This window comes from Chiloscyllium plagiosum, unplaced genomic scaffold (assembly GCF_037043375.1).
Source record: "Chiloscyllium plagiosum isolate Xiang-an unplaced genomic scaffold, Cpla_swu_hap1 HiC_scaffold_8, whole genome shotgun sequence".
Taxonomy (NCBI): domain Eukaryota; kingdom Metazoa; phylum Chordata; class Chondrichthyes; order Orectolobiformes; family Hemiscylliidae; genus Chiloscyllium; species Chiloscyllium plagiosum.
Genome location: NW_028270146.1, coordinates 47,029,854 through 47,047,553, shown reverse-complemented (window position 1 = coordinate 47,047,553; position 17,700 = coordinate 47,029,854). Strand labels below are relative to the sequence as shown.

General features: G+C 41.9%; 1 long non-coding RNA gene across 1 annotated transcript in view; it reads right to left on the bottom strand.

Moving 5' to 3' along the window:
• Nucleotides 1–7,902, bottom strand: part of LOC122553532 (uncharacterized) — a 75,553-nt gene extending 67,651 nt beyond the window's left edge. Inside the window, exon 1 of the long non-coding RNA XR_006312756.2 lies at nucleotides 7,777–7,902. This is a non-coding gene — a long non-coding RNA (uncharacterized LOC122553532). The remainder of the gene's footprint in view (nucleotides 1–7,776) is intronic.
• Between the last annotated feature and the right edge of the window lie 9,798 nt (nucleotides 7,903–17,700).

The window sequence follows — 17,700 nt, the reverse complement described above, 5'->3', positions numbered from 1 at the left end:
CTCCAAAGGAACAGAGGTTTTGGCCCATCCCTAATTTAAAATCTTTGCACATTCCACTGCACTAGAGGCTAAAAGTACAAAAAGGTGTAAGAAAAGTAACAATCCAAATCTCTGACTCACACGCTATCCCACATTTTACAGATATGTCATACAAACATGCTTAATGATTCTGACTCTTGCTGAGCCTGTGCACTGTTGGATTGTGCCTAGCCATATTTTAGATGTGAAATGGTTGCCTAAGAGTCAAATGTAGCAGTGGACCTGAATGAATGTGAGCCACCTACTATTATGTCCAGGGCACATGCCAGATGTATTTTGAAAAGCCTACTATTATTTTACACGAGTTTGAAGTGAATATTATTTGATAGCCCATTGGATTTATTCCTTCATCACTGTTCACTCTTTACCACCTCTCACTCTCATTCTTAATACTCTCACTTGGCTCTTTCCTTCTGTTGTGAAGCACTATCATGGTATTCCTCCTGCATACCAAATGATTAAAGGTTTCCTTCCTTTTTTTATTGATTTGAGAAAATTATTTTAAAAAACTTTTATGTATATAGTGCTTTTTGTGACTTCCAGTGCACTTTAGAGACAAAAATATATTTTTGAAGTGTAATTAATGTTCTAATTTGGAAATGCAGCAACCAATCTGCATTCATCTAGATCCCACAAACAATCTTAAAAAGATGGGAATCTGTGTTTTTTCCAATGATTTTGTCTGAGGGATAACTTGGTCTAAATCCTGACATGTTTGCTTGTAGATTCCTTGAACAAATGCATGTTGAGGTGCCAAGTGAGAGATTCCTTCAATCAAATGCACCATTTCCTGATTTAGTACTCATCTTTGAGAAGAAATGGGAGTCTGCTGACCTCATTGTCCATGCTGAAATCCATTTCCTCCATGAACCACACTTTGTTACACCACTTACCACTGCCTGGGTCCCACAGCAATTAGAGATGGCACTGCTTATTACAGAAGAGGTTGCAGTTTGCAGAACGTCTGCCCCCATAAACCTTGAACCAGTAGGAAGGCCCAGCACACGAGTCTGGTAAGTGAGACAAGTTGCAGTATACCTTCTTGAAAAGAGGTGACATTGGGATTTTACTAGCTCCCCAGCTGATAGCCATGAGCTCAATTACGTGCCCAACGTTTTGCATTCTGATTTCCTATTTCCATGGGGGTTTTTTTTATTTTAGGTATCCAATACCTGCAGTGTTGTTCTTAGCTAAGCATATTATTACCAGAGGAGAGTAACATCCAGATATTTGTCATGTACCCATGTCAAGAATTCCCAATCTTGCAAGCTCTAATACAGATATAAACAAACACAGAGAATGCACTCTGGGAGGTTCAATGTAAAGAGAAAAGTATACAGGAAATTGTAGGATCCTTAGGAGCATTGATATACAGAGGGATCTTGGGGTGCAAGTCTAACTCCTTGAAAGTAGCAACACAAGTGGATAAGGTGTAAAGAAGGCATATGATGTGCTTGCCTTCATTGATCAGGACATTGAATATACAAGTTGTCAGGTCATGTTACAGCTGTATAAAAGTTTAGTGAGGCCACATTTGGAATATTGTGTGCAGTTCTGGTTGTCACATGATAAGAAGGATGCAGTGAGAGATAAAGGGCATATGCCTGAAACATCAATTCTCCTGCTCCTCAGATGCTGCCTGACCTGTTGTGCTTCGCTAGCATCACACTCTTGACTCATATAAGAAGGATGCAGAGGCTTTGGAGAGAGTACAAAAGAGGTTTATCAGGATGTTGCTTGGAGTGTATTAGCTATGAGGAATGGATGGACAAACTTGGATGTTTTTGCTAGAGTGTCAGCAATCGAGGGGTGACTTGATAGAAGTATATCAAATTATGAAAGGCATGGATAGGGTGAGTGGTCTAAGTCTTTTTTCCAGGGTGAAAATGTCAAATATTAGAGACCGTAGATTTAAGGTGACAGGAGGAGTAAGTTTAAAGCAGATGTGTGAGGCACAGAGCATGTTGGGTGCATGGAACATGCTGCCAGGGGAAGTGGTAGAAGCTGATACAATAGCAACATTTAAGAGGCATTTAGACAGACACATAAATGGCAGAGAATAGAGGGACACAAACCATGTGCAGGCAGATGGAAATAGTTTAGAATAGCATCATGGTCATCACAAACATGGTAGGCTGAATGGCTGTTCTATGTGCTGTATTGTTCGATGTTCTATGCTGGAGAAACTCAGCATTTGTGGAGAAAGAAACAGAGTTAACATTTCAGGTCAAGTCATACCAGAGTTAACTCAGTTTCTCTCTCCACTGATGCTGTGAGATCTGCTGAATTTCTGCAGCATTCTCTGTGCTTGTTTCCAATTTCCAACATCCACAATATTTTGATACAGACATGGCACTGCGAGGCAACGGTGCTAACCACTGAGCTGCCATGCCACCCCTGTTTAGAGGTCTTGAGGCCAACCTAGACACATCCATAAACTTAACAAAGAGTGACTGGAATAATCTTATTAATAAATCCGACTACAATCAGCAAAATACACACCATTCTTAATGACTAATCAAAACTGATATCCTACTGCTCAGCATGACGATAGCTTTACTTAGAAAAAAGGTGAAGAAATGTTGGAGCATCTAGCTACCAAACAATACATACAATAGGGTTTGTCCTGATAGGTCACTATGTCCATGTATGTACAGATTTCCCACACACACAAAGGTGACATCCCTTTACACCTCATGCTATCAGCAACCAGTTCTGCACAATATAAACTGACCAAATGGCTGGGTGAATCGCTACAACCAGTTTTGAGCAAGTTTTCCACTTAAATACTGAAGGGTTCCTTCACATTTGCAAAGACTACACATGGCTTATATACCCATAACATAGCAGGGCACATTGACTCATTTGACATGGCTAGCTTAGTCAGCAATATACTATCCAAGGATATAGACCTGTCACCAGTGTGTGAATTAATATTCACTGAATTTATGAACTCAACAACTTGCATAATTTAGTTCAGTTTTTACAATACTGCATATGTCCAAATAAAATGTGCTGCCATGGGACTCCCCCAGGCCCATTTTGTCACAAACATCAATTTGTTGATTCCATGAGAGAATTGGCTTTGTCAGAATTACAGAAAAATCTCCTAACCCTTGATATTTCCAATATGTAGATGGTAGAATCCATAGCAGAAATTTCCTATGCTCAAATTTGCATTGGAAATGGAGCATTCAAATAAAATCCCTTTCCTCATTGTCCAAGTTGAAAACTCAGTCATATGTGTGAGAAACATACCTTCAACAGTCAATATACATGTTGAAATTCCCACAGTTTCACGCACTATAAGATTGGCCTTATCAGAAATCTGACAAATAAGGCTCCAGCCATTTGTTCACTGTGCAAGCTTGTTGCTGGAATAGGATGTATCAAAGGTATCCCCTGATCTAATTTCTCGCTGTATATCATGCAAACTCATGAGAGGTCATAGGGTGGCAATCTTGGCCTTTGAAAATGTCCAATCTAATCAGATTCCCTTGGAAGGATGAAGTGTATCAAGCATTTGAGCACCAGGAGAGGCTAACTATTTCATGATGTTACTGTGCACTAGGAACATGAATGATGTTTGCCACTGATGGGATGCTGTATCAAGTTGAAAAGATATTCTACCTGTCCCACAAGTGAATTGTGTGGTATAAGAATTTCAGTGCCAGTGTGATGCCTGATATTTTGACCATACACCCCAAAGGCTGGCAGCTCGCATTACAGAGCATGTCCTTTCGGCTGTTCAAAACATGCACTGATCATAACCAACCAGCCTGCACTTGCAAAATTCACCACATAGTCATCAACATTAGATGTGATTCTGCAAATGGACAACATTTACTGGATATTCCTGGGGTGCAAAGAATTACACTGACAACTAATGTAGGATTGTCAGTTGGACCCACATTTTGGTGCACAATTGAGTACTGGAAGCTCACATTATTAACAAACAGGGCCTGTATTTGCAGACAGAAAGTACATGTGCATGAGCTGTGCCTGTTTCAAGTGAACAACATACGTGACAGTATTCTCTGGTTCATTTATTTCTGACTAATCAAAGTCAAGTTACCTGGTTTAAAATCTATACAAAACCTGGCAGTTAACATTCAAGAAGCTTGACATACAGCCCATTTGAACCACCATAAACATGCACTCTCTCCACTACTGATGCTCAGTAGCAGCAGTATGTACTGTCTACACGATGCACTGCAGAAATTCAACAAATATCCTTAGACAGCACCTTCCAAACCCACAACCACTTTCATTTAGAAGGGCAAGGGCAGTAGTTATATGGGAACACCACCACCTATAAGTTCCCCTTCAAGCCACTCACCATCCTGACTTGGAAATATATCGCCGTTCTTTCACTGTTGTTGAGCCAAACTCCTAGTATTACAGGTGCACCTATAGCAGAGGGACTGCAGTGGTTCAAGAAGGCAGTTCTCCACCACCACCTCAAGAGCAACTAGGGATGGGCAATAAAAGCTGACCAGCTAGCGATGTCCATGTTCCATGAGTGAAATTAAAAACAACTGCTACTTTCTCCATGACAACATGTCTGGTAATTAGAGTCCACTTGCCAATCAAACATCACTTTCCTCTTCTAATGTGTAACATTTGGGTTACACCTTGAAATGCTGTTCTTCCAAATTGTCTGTAAGTGCAAGACAAAAATATTCGAGGAGAAAGTGAGGTCTGCAGACGCTGGAGATCAAAGCTGAAACTTTATTGCTGGAACAGCACAGCAGGTCAGGCAGCATCTAGGGAACAGAAGATTCGACGTTTCGGGCACATGCCCTTCTTCAGGAATGTGAAGAAGGGCATGTGCCCGAAACGTCGAATCTTCTGTTCCCTAGATGCTGCCTGACCTGCTGTGCTGTTCCAGCAATAAAGTTTCAGCCAAGACAAAAATATGTCAATTTTTCAGCAATATTCAAGGGATAGTTCATTGCATTATAGGAAAAAGTGCAGGTTACATTGACTAGTCCACCATAATTATATGACTATCATTAGTCAGAGATAACACTCGTTTCTCCATTAGGACCTCAAACTAGTCTGTTTTTTTCTCCATTCAAATATGGTGTGACATCAGATTGAGTGGAGTTTAATGGAGCTTCAGCACTAACTCTTTCAGAACCATTACTGATTACCTTTCAGAAGCACTTGCCAAATTTGCCACTGTTCCAAATGAAGAGCTGCCTACAAGAACTATAATGCAAAAGGGCAACTCTCACCATTCTTATTTACCTAACGGCTAACCACCAAAACTCATTGAGCTTTCATCCAAAATGATAGGGTGGGCTGACAACCTGAAAATCACCCCCAAACAGTTTTACTATGGCCATGTTCTTCGAATGATCTACAAACCTCTCCTCATTTATACTTTAACATCACTCCCTTGGCTTTCTCAATCAATATACTCTAGTCACGATGTGATATTCATGCGAGGTGCCTTCTGTATCATGAAACACAGTAGCTGTTTATTTTATCACAGCTTGGGTAATTGGTGAACTTTAAAATAATTAATCAATGAATTCATTAGAACCATAGACCTATGTTTTTTTTTCCTATCTGTAATTATATGATTGTGCTATAATGTTGCAGCTGGCAATGAAAAAACCTCAGATGTAATGTAATAATTCCCTTTAAGGGCATAATGAGAGTTAATGAAGGAATCATTCAAACCAAGTAACTGGGGAACAGTAAATTAGTTGCCAGGCAGCTGAGAAAGAACAGCAACACAATAGAGGATTCATATTATTCCTCAGTAGCTCTCTTATCATTTGGCAATTAATTCTTATGCATTTCCAGCAACTCCATAATTAAGTATCATCAGTGTGGTTAAACAAGGAGAGTCAATCAATATTACCTAATATGACTGTTTTTATGCTTATATACCTCTTATGTTTTACAATCTTTCTGCAGAAGCTTACTATTTGTAGGTGTATTTCTGATGATAGGGAAACAAACCATGAAGTCATGGAGAATCTTTCTCATTGCCATTTCTGGTAGGATTTCAGAAAGTTAAAATGTGTCATTTATTGGTTATTATTTAATGGAACAGATTTTGGAGCACCATAAACTGCACTAAATAATTTGCTGCAATTGGAAACATAATCAAGGTGCAGGTTGGTGAGCCAGGCTCAAAATCTAACTTTGTTCAGCTTTGCTCTGGATATCAACTTCAAGTACCCAGAACCAAAGGGACAGATATGTACCATTATAGTGAGAGACTGGTAGTAGCTTAGCTAAGCAGTCTAAGGTGATGTAATTGGTGGTGCAATGGTAGTGAGCTTACCTCTGGGCCAGACACTTGAGATTCAGGTCTCATCTACTGTATTAAAGCATGTCAAATTATGGTGATTAAGAGCGGAGCTACAATGGATCGGAACTTTGTTCTTGAGATGGCGAGGGGAGTTGAGACTGGGTTTGAGAGGACATTTGAGGAGGATGGGATAAGGCAGTGGTAGTAATAAATGTGAGGTCCTTCTGATGGACCCAATGGATGTAAGAGGAATTCCTATTAGGACCCCCACCAGCCCTTGCAGGGAAACCTAGTTGGGGCAGGATAAGGCATTAGTTGCCCACTTAAGGGACTCAATTGGTAACTAATGGATGAATTACCGACTGCTGGTAAAATGGGAGAGGCGATAGCCTAATGGTATTATCGCTGGACTGTTAATCCAAAGATCCAGATAATGTCTGAGGACCTGGCTTCGAGTCTTGCCATGGTAGATAGTGGAATTTGAATTCAATTAATAAAATGATGACCATGAATCCATTGTTGATTGTCAGGAAAAACCCATCTGGCTCACTAATATCCTTTAGGGAAGGAAACTGCCATCCTTACCTAGTCTGGCCTACATGTGAGTCCAGACCCACAGCAATATGGCTGACTCTTTACTGCCCTCTGGGCAATTAGGGTTAGGCAATTAATGTTGCCGAGCCAATGACACCCCCAGCTCAAGAATGAATAGAGAAATGAAAACAAAATGGCAGTGAGTCAGAGGCACACAAGTAGGTGGCAAACAGATGTTCACTGATTTAACAAACACTCCCTCACTTCCAAACCTGCCAGTGGGGAAAACTTAATCCAACCCGAGAGTTTTGTCAATGTCAATACATACATATTGTTACTAACACTCAACTTTACTCATTATACAGCCAGTGCTGTTTGGTTAGCCACACTGATTGAAACTTCTCATTCTGACTTCTAGCTGATGACAGGTTTTCAGCGGACTATAGAGATTTATTGATAGTATGGGATTAACTATCAAGAAAATAACTTTAAAACAAAGTATACATTTCAAGAGAACCTTTTGATGACTTCAGTGGAAATGAGTTTTAAGAGAATTGTAAAGATGCTGCCAATTCATGTTCACCCACGATCACACAATATCAGAATGCAACCCACTGATTGTATATTTTTAACAAGTTGTACACAGGTTTGTCTATTGCAAGAGGCTTGTGATCTGCATTAAGGCTCATCCATAAAAAACGATACTGTTTGCAATGGATTGTCTTTCACCTTCATGATTCTTGATGTGAGCCCATTTCTGAATTTCAGGCTATGCTTGTTTTTCATTCCCATTATGTACAGGTATGGTGACATACAGCTGAAGATAAAATATTGCAAAGATCTAACAACCAGTTTGTACCAGTGCAAGCATCATTAATAAACACCAGCACAATATAAGGTAATAGGAACAGACACATTTTTCTCACTCCTACCTTTTTCATTTTTAACAGCAGCCCTTGGTATTTGAATCCTTTGCCACAGTGATTCATTTTCCTGGAACAAGTTGCTTCATAAATTTAAAAACTTCATTTAGAGCACTTCAAAACTTCCACTGCTCTAAAGAAAAGAACAATGAAATTTTGTAACATTCACACATAAGCTATAGAATGTTATCAGAATCATCTTTTATCTTTACCACATAATTCTCACAATCAAAGGCATTAATATCATCCTTCTGATTATTTAAACACAATTAAGGAGTATGAGTTACAAGTATTATGATTGTTAACACTACTTTTACCTTATCATTATGACTTGTTAAAAATAGCCCAGTTCTTTCAGGCTTTTGCCCGCCCAGGGTAAACTGCGCAAAACTCAGATTATAGCAACATTTTATTGGCCTAATCTTTCCAGGAATATAATCAAATATAGGATATATGACTAATGTAAGTGAATGGACTAGCTGGGAGGACATTGCATCATACAAACCCCACCCATCATTATCCAGCACCATAAAAATCTGGGTTTAAATAATAGATCTAATGCTTCTCAGGAATAAGTCAAGAAAAATTGCTAGGTGATTAGACATTTTGACAGTGAACTCGCATGCTGATGCAGATGTCATGATCCATAGTCTGCCACAATATTTACTGAGGTCAACCTCCGATTTTGTTCCAAAGTGAAAAAAGAATCAGTAACTTCAAAATTATGCAGTTTTCTTTTTGGGTGGGAAGTGGAAGAGGGCTTTAATATCTTTTTTGGCTTTAGCACTCTTTTCAGTTTGACTTTGCCTGCTAAATATTTAGGTAACTCTTAATGAGCTGAAGGATCCAACAGAAAACAGCTTTATTGCTAGTTTTTGATATTTTGGTTCTTTCACCCAAACTCACATGATTTTTATTGACAGTAGTCAGTCCCAGATTAAATATCAGTTTGTGATTTAAATTAAATTAACCAGTAAGTCAAGAATTGAACAGAAGCATTGCATGTTTACAATAATTACAGGCCTACCTATTCCTCAATGGAAGATTTACAACAATAAACAGCTGTTTCTGTTCTACGAAACAGCTTTGTAAGTAGGACTAGACACAAGGTCATTCAATAAAGCCTGATTTAACAGTTGTTTACAGATCATTGACTAACCTCTCTGGGTATTTATCTCTAACATGGCAGTGTGTGTCGAAATAATGAATGTCAATGGGTTATTCACCTAATTCACATTGAAGGACAGAATTCAGCATAAGGATTACTGGATAATGATCAAAAATAACAACAATGGTTGATATTTCCCTTCCTTAGTACTGAAATACAGAAATCAATAGCAGTTACCCTTCTGCAGCTAATTAGCTAACCTAATAGAGTTCAGTCCTATGCACTTACACTGCAGTTTCATTATCCAGAAATAATTAATGGACAACTGATTCTCTTTGGATAAAAAATCTTTCATTCTGACACCATTTCCTAGGGTAGTTTTAATACTACTGTAGTGAAGATGAAACCCATGTGCATGAACACTTTTTAAAAAAAATCTTGCTCTTGTGTTGGAGATACATGAGCAAAAGTGAATTTATTATTCAATATTAGTTATTCTGAGAAAATGATGATGCGATATTTCCTTGAATAACTGCAATCCTTGATCTAGTATGGTTTCTTTGGATCTTCTCAAGAGCTCAGGCCGAACTTCAGGATTACTTCAAACAATGTATACAAACAGACTGTACATGAAGGTAGGTTTGCTGAGCAATCTGTTCTGTGCTGCATAGATTCCAATCTCCTAGCAGAGTACCAGCACATGACCAGAGCTGATGGCTACATCACATTTAACTCAGAGACTCATCTACATATTTATTAAACACTATCTCTATATTTGTGATGATGGTCCTCCTGTATTCATGTCAGCTAGGTGATTTTAGGATATAGACCCAACAATGGTGAAAGAATGGTGATATATAGCAAACCCCAGAGGGCACCCTAAGATGGTGATTCTTCAACAGAGTTTCTACTCTTTTTTTCAATGGTGGTAGATGTCACTTGTGTCAAAGGTGTTATCAAAGCCCCTGTGGTGAGTTGCTGCAGTACATTCTGTGGATAATGCAAACAGATTCCACAGTGGGTTGGTGCAGAATGGTGGCAGATATAACTGTAGGTAAGCTGTCCTATCCTAGCTGTAGTTTCTATGTTTGTATTCATTCAGTCAAAAGTATTCTATCAGACTCCTAATCTTATCCTTGAAACAGTGCTTTGAGGAAGCAGGAGGTAAGCTGATTGTCACAATATACACAACTTCTATTCTGCTCTTATAGCTTTGTTGTTGATGTGGTTGTTCCCATTTGGTGTCTAACTAATGGTAACCCACCAATATGCTGGTGACAGAGGTTCAATGATAGTGATACTGTTGCTACCATGTGTGACTTCACTGTCCGAAAGCTGAGCTGTTGCTTTCATGTGTGACTTCATTTTCAGAGGGCTGAACGCTACAGAAACATCAGTGGAAAGCCCCACCTCAAATGTTATAATGGAAGAAAGATCATTGATGAAACAGCTGTAGCTGAGGACAATGTCCTGTGGAAGTGCTGGGCCACTATCCTGGGGCTGTGAAGCCTGGCCTTTGCAAACTACAACCATCTTACTGCACAACACACATATATACAGCGAGCAGAGGGCTTTATCAGCAAACCCTTTAATTTTTGCAAGAGTTCCTTGGTGCTTTTGGACAGCTGCTCTCATGTCTGAATTCAATCTATGATGAGGTTTGAGATAGAGTAGTTTGGTCAAAACCTAACTGATGAGCAAAATGTTGTCACTTAATGGCACTACCAAAGGTTTATTTTACTAATGATTGGGAATGGTACATGATGCAATAGTTGACCAGGTTACATTTTTCAGTTTTTTTGTCGTCAGGACATATCTGGATAATCTTCCAGATTGCCTATGGAGAGTGACAGCTGTGCTGACAGTTCAGATATCTCTGGTACACTATAGTCAGGATGTAATGGGATCTATAGTATCCAGTGTATTCCACAGTTCCTTAATGTTTTGCAGAGTGAATCAAATTTGATGAGGATGACATCTATAATGATGGAAACCTCTACGTAGGCATAATAGGATCATCCAACAAGATATTTGCAAACATATCTACCTGACCTTTTGTATTTGCATATTGAGATCTTACCTAGTTGATAATTGGGAATTCATGCAGCTTATAGAGTCATGAGGTTTACAGCATGGAAACAGGCCCTTTGGCCCAACTTGTCTATGCCACCCAGTTTTCACACTGAATCTTGTGCCATTTGCCGGCTTGCTGTTCCACTTCATCGTGCCTGGTTGTCCATTGCTTTTCTTCCTGTAGTATATATCCAATTTTGATCTGACCCATTAGCTGTGAAACCACACTCTCCTGTCTATACCCTGCTGTTTTTGATGCTGGTAATAGCTTGAAAAGGATTGTGGCTTATTCTAAGGAATGCCACAAGACTGCTTCTACATTCCGCATTGACACAGCTGAGAAAGTTGCTTCCATTTCATGTTATATTCACAGCATTTTGCTAGCATTTATCAGATTATGATGGTTTAAAAAAAAACATGCAATCCAAGTGATTTGCATGCTGCTCCTTTCCATGGTATGCAATTATTTGGAAGTGTGGTTCTTATGAAATGAACTAACAGAATGATGGTTGCCATGCATTAATTTTGATCCAGATTTTCCTACTATCTCACAGATATAAACCTCATTTGACCCAAGATGTTAACTGTGATTTCTCTCCATAGATGCTGCCAGGCCTGCTTAACCTTTCCAGCAATTTCTATTTTTGTTTCTGATTTGCAGCATCCACAGTTATTTCAGTTTTTTCTTTGGCATTTAACTCACTGCCACTTCTCTTCTAAGTATGCCCCACCTTGAAGACGTTCTTCTCCTCTGTCTGACAGGATTTCCATTCCAATCTTTCCTCATGTCCACTGTCATTAATTTTACTGTTGCTCCTAGTGTTTGACCAGGTATTTGCTACAGCTCATTTCCACACCCACATTAAATTCCTCAATGACTGCCAGTTCTGAGGAAGGGTTACTCAACCTGAAATATTAACTCTGATTTCTCTCCAAAGATGCTGCCAGACCTGCTGAGCTTTTCCCGAAATTTCTGTTTTTATTTGTGACAGTGTATCTGGGTTTCATCTCTTTGAAGCCATTCACTTGGAATCCAGTTGGTGTTATGTCAGGACCTTAACAGAACCTCAAAAAAAGTATAAGAAATTTATATGAATTTATACTATTAAAAAATGTAAACGTTTTACTTTCAATGCTTTTAGCATATAAGAAATGATCAGGATGTACTGTACTTTACAAAGATTCCTGTACAAATGTTATTTATTGCACAGACTAGGTTCTCATCTGCTCCTTCCAAATCTAAAATGAATTGCCTTTCAAAATGCTTCACAGAGTAAACTGCACTCAGCAGTTTCATTTTAATGATTGCATGGAGACAACATTTGGCAAATTCTGTGACACTTTGAGCACCTGGGCACACGGATGGGCCCTTGCTATGCCTGCCTCATTGTCCCTCTTCAGAACCTGTCCAGGCACTGTGCCCAATTCTTTTGCCGTTACATCGACGACTGTGTCAGCACAGCGTCCTGCACCCAGGCTGAACTGCCGCAGTTCATCGACTTCGCCCATAACTTCCACCCCGCCCCCAAATTCACTTGGTCTATCTCGGACACCTCCCTCCCCTTTCTTGACCTTTCCATTTCCATCTCTGGCGACAGTCTCCAGATGGACGTTTACTATAAACCCACAGACTCCCATCCAGGTGTACCTGGACTCTACCTCCTCGCACCCAGTATCCTGCAAGAACTCCATCCCATTCTCCCAATTCCTCCGCCTCCACCACATCTGCTCGGATTAGGAGACATTCTACTCACAAGTATCCCAGATGTCCACCTCTTTTGAACAATGTGCTTTTCCTCCCTCTGTCATCCAGACACTGTCCACCGCACCAACTCCACTCCCTGTTCCATTGCTCTAAACCGCCCTCCCGACACACTAAAGACAGAGACCCCCTTGTCCTCACCTATCACCCCACCAGTCGCCGCATCCAATGCATCATCCTTAAACACTTCTGCCAACTCCAACTAGATCCCACCACCAAGAACATCTTCCCCTCCCCATCTCTCTCTGCCTTCCGCTAGGACTGTTCCCTTCGACAGTCCTTGGTTTGTGCCACTCTCCCCACCGACCCTCTGAACCCCTAGGTACCTTCCCTTTCGACCGGAAAAGGTGCAAAACCTGCAAGGACACCACTCCCTTCACCTCCATCCAGCGCCCCAAACAGTACTTCCAGGTGAGACAGAGGTTCACCTGCCTCTCCTCTAGCCTAGTTTACTGCATCAGATGCTCCTGATGTAGTCTTCTCTACATCAGGGAGACCAAACATAAAGTTAGGGAACGGTTTGCCGAGCATCACAGCCAGGCCCACAAGGGCTGACTACACCGCCCAGTCAACGGTCACTTTAATTTCCCTTCCCGCTCCCTTTCCGAAATAACCATCGTTGGCCCCCTCCATTGCCACAACAACTCACACCGCAACTTGGAGGAACAACACCTCATCTTTCACCTGGGCAGCCTACAGCCCAGAGGACTCAACATTTGAGTTCTCCAATTTCAAATAACCTCCCTTCCCATCCCCCACTCTCTTCCCAGCCCCTCCCCCTCCCTGCCCAGCCCCTCCCAGCCCCTCCCAGCCCCTCCCCCTCCCTGCCCAGCCCCTCCCCCTCCCTGCCCAGCCCCTCCCAGCCCCTCCCCTCCCTGCCCAGCCCCTCCCCCCCCGCCCAGCCCCTCCCCCTCCCCGCCAAGCCCCTCCCTGCCACCAACCAGATCCACTGCACTATCCTGCCCCTGCCACCCCCTTTATCTGCAGCTCCCCCACACCCACCCAGAGTCCTTAAGAAGGGTTACACGGGAAACAGGTAAAAACAATGACTGCAGATTCTGGATCAGTGGTGCTGGAAGAGCACAGCAGTTCAGGCAGCATCCGAGGAGCAGTAAAATCGACGTTTCGGGCAAAAGCCCACGGGAAATGTCGACTTCTCCACTTCCTGCCTGTCTATTTTCGATTCCAGCATCTGCAGTTTCTTTTTGTCTCTAACACTTTCAATTAAAGCCAAAGCTTGGAGCTGGCTACAGTTTTCTTTGCTGTGATATATATTCAAGAAAAATTGGAGAACTAAATACACAAAGTCTTATTGCCATTTCAGTGTGTAGTCCTTCAAAAAAAATGTTTCATTGATACTGCACCGGGTTAGATTACTCTGAAGATCCCGCCTCCTCAACCTCCCCTCATCTGAGACATAGTGGACCCCAGGTTAAACTCATCACCAATTGACTTTCTCCAGAGAAATCCGAAAGGATTATGGCAACATAACCTTTTACACTGATTATTTAATAGAAGTTATATTTAAAACTTCCTTATGATAATTCATAATCAGGGCAGCAATAGAATGGTTATATTTTTGGACTCGTAATATGAATGCTTGAACCACTACTTTGGAGACATGAGTTCAAGTTCAATCATGGAAACGGGTCAGAATTAAATAAAATTTCGAATGAAAAAGAATTTGCGGTAATCTGACTGTGAAACGGATGGGTCGCTATAAAAACCCTACCTGATTTATTAATGTGCTTCAGAGTACGCAGGAGCTGGATTAGGGCCATTCACTCGCTTGAGCCGAGTGGGAGCTCCCGATATAGGGTGGCAGTAGGTAAAGTGGGCGCCTATTTATTTATTTATTTAAAATAACACAATCCCTGAGCCAAGATCCTGGATCTTGCCTCCATCTCGACGCCAACCATTTAACAATCCCAGTCATGGTGTCAGAGAAAAGGATGTAGCTTTGTGCTCCCATTTCACTTTCAATGATTTATTTTCACAGATGTATATGGGGGAGGGGAAGGGAAGCTGAGCAGATGCCACATGCTTCACTCGAGAGGAAAAAAAAGGGATGAGTCACTCTAGTTTAACGTTCGTAGCATTGGGTTCACTACATGAAATCCAAGCGCTGTCATTGTGAGCTCTTTCAATCAGATTAACAATGTATGAAATACAGGAGAGTTGACAAACAATTCGAATTTTTAAAACTGAAGCAGAAGGAGAAGGAAATTTTCGGCACTTTAGTCCCGTGAAATGCTGGGACCATTAGCAGGCTGCGAACCCACATTAAATTAATTCGTGGCTTTGGAGAGAGTCTTTCACCGAGTCTTGGTTCTATCATTCCACACCAAATTTCCTAGACCAATCCCAAAGAATGGGTGGGATGATGTGATTCATCATTTGAGGAAAGTTTTGTTTTTATTTAAAGGGACCCTGACAAGGCTTAAAATGGCAGCAATAAGTGCAGAATTGAATCTACCAAGAGTAAGACACATGGAAAATCTGTTCATCTTACTTCTCAGACTTGCACCATGTCACAGAGATTGATCGCGATTTGATGGCCTTGAGTAATCCAATAATACAAGTGTCCTATAATCTTCATGTGGCAGCCACATTATCTCACCACCCTTAAAGATTTGTGCACTTTGTGTCTTTCACTGTGTCTCACACCTACACACACACACCATGGGTGCTGGGGAAAAAAAAAGAAAAAAAAAAAGAAAAAAAAGGAAAAAAAAATAACAGGAGTGTTAAAATTGCTGTCTCTTGTATGCAGCTGTAAATGTAACTTTGTTGTAAACTGTTTTTGTAATTTGTTTAATAAAATAATATCTCACCACCCTGCATTTTCCCGCACAGCCCTCCTCTGACCAATACTGGGCTAGTCCAGAACCCTAGGCTAATAGTCTGGGCTCATGGGTTCAAATACCACCATGACAGGTCATTAAATTTGGATTTAATAAAAATCTGAAATTAAAAAAGCTATCCTAATGGTGACCATGTAAATAGTGCTCATTGTTATATAAAAAAAAACTCATGAGGTTCACTAATGTCCTTTAGGGAAATAAATCTGCAGTCTTGTCTACATGTGACTCCAGAACCACAGCAATGGTTTCACTTTTAATTGCCCACTGGCCAATAAGGGATGGGAACTAAATATGGGCCAACCCAGAAACTCTCACTTCCAATGAACAAATAAAAGAAAATACATTTTACTATCACACACATTCCTTTCCCTCCTGAAACCTCCCCACCTTGATAGACATCATTCACATTCACCCTCATCCCTCACATGACCCTCCTGAAATGATCACCATCCATCCTCAGCAAACTGTCCACTTCTCACACTCCTAAGTTTCTGAATTTTTCTCATTGCAGGAGAGAGCTCACAATTCCAGGGAGAGCAAAGAGTCTCGAGGGGCTGGAGCTGCAGCCATACTCCCCCTGTTCTTGGTGGAGGAGGGAACACCAGAGACCGGCAGCAATATAGTCCACTATGACCAGATGGACACATTCGATGTCAGGTAGGCGAAAGTGAGGACGGCAGATGCTGGAGCTTAGAGTCGAGTGTGGTGCTGGAAAAGCACAGCAGGTTAGGTAGCATCCGAGGAACAGGAAAAATCGACGTTTCGGGCAAAAGCCCTTAATCAAGAATGAGTTCAGGAGTCTTGGGGGTGGAGAGATAAATGGCAGTGGGTGGGGCTGGGGGGAAGGTAGCTGAGAGTGCAATAGGTGGATGGAGGTAGGGGTAAAGTCAGAAGGGAGGGTGGAGCAGATAGTTGGGAAGGAAGATGGACAGGTGGGATAGCTCAGGAGAGCAGTACTGACGTGGAAGGTTGGAACTGGGATAAGGTGGGGGATGGGGAAATGAAACTGTTGAAATCCACATTGATGCCATGGGGTTGGAGGATCCCAAAGCAGAAGATGAGGCTTTCATCCTCCAAGGGTCAGGTGGTAAGGGAGTGGCGATGGAGGAGGCGCAGGACCTGCATGTCCTCAGCAGAGTGGGAGGGGGAATTGAAGTGTTGGCCACAGGGCGGTGGGGTTGGTTTGTGCGGGTGTGCTGGAGATGTTCTCTGAAGTGCTCTGAGAGTGGGCAACCTGTCTCATCAATGTAGAGGAGACAACGTGGGGAGCAACAGATACAGTAAATGACGTGTGTGGAAGTGTAGGTGAAACTTTGATGGATGTGGAAGGCTGCTTTGGGGCCTTGGACCAAGGTGAGAGGGAGGTGTGGACGCAGGTTTTGTGATTCCTGAGGTGGCAGGGGAAGATGTCGGGAGGGGAGGGTGGGTTGTTGGCTGACGTGGACTTGACAAGGTACTCACGGAGGGAATGGTCTTTATGGAAAGTGGATAGGGATGGAGAGGGAAATATATCCCTGGTGATGGGGTCTGTTTGTAGGTGGCGGAAATGGCGGAAGATGATGCAATGTAATTGGATGTTGGTGGGGTGGTAGGTGAGGACTGGGGGGGCTTCTGTCCTTGTTGCGTTTGGAGGGGTGGTTTTGAGGGCGGAGGTGCGGGAGGTGTGGATGAGATGCACTGGAGGGCATCTTCAACCACGTGGCAGGGGAAATTGCGGTCTTTAAAGGAGGAGGCCATCTGGTGTGTTCTGTGGTGGAACTGGTACTCCTAGGGGTAGATGCGGTGGAGCTGTAGGAATTGAGAATAAGGGATAGCATTTTGACAGGCTGGGAGGAGGTGTAATCCAGCAGCTGTGGGAGTCGGTAGGTTTGTAGAAAATGTCAGTGTTGAGTTGGTCACCGTTGCTGGAGATGGAGAGGTCCAGAAAAGGGAGGGATGTGTCAGAGATGGTCCAGGTGAATTTAAGGTCGGGGTGGAATGTGTTGGTGAAGTTGATGAACGTTCAACCTCCTCGTGGGAGCATGAGGTGGCGCCAATGCAGTCATCAGTGTAGCGGGGGAAAAGGTGGGGAGTGCTGCAGGTGAAACTGCGGAAGATAGACTGTTCTATGTAGCCGACAAAGAGAT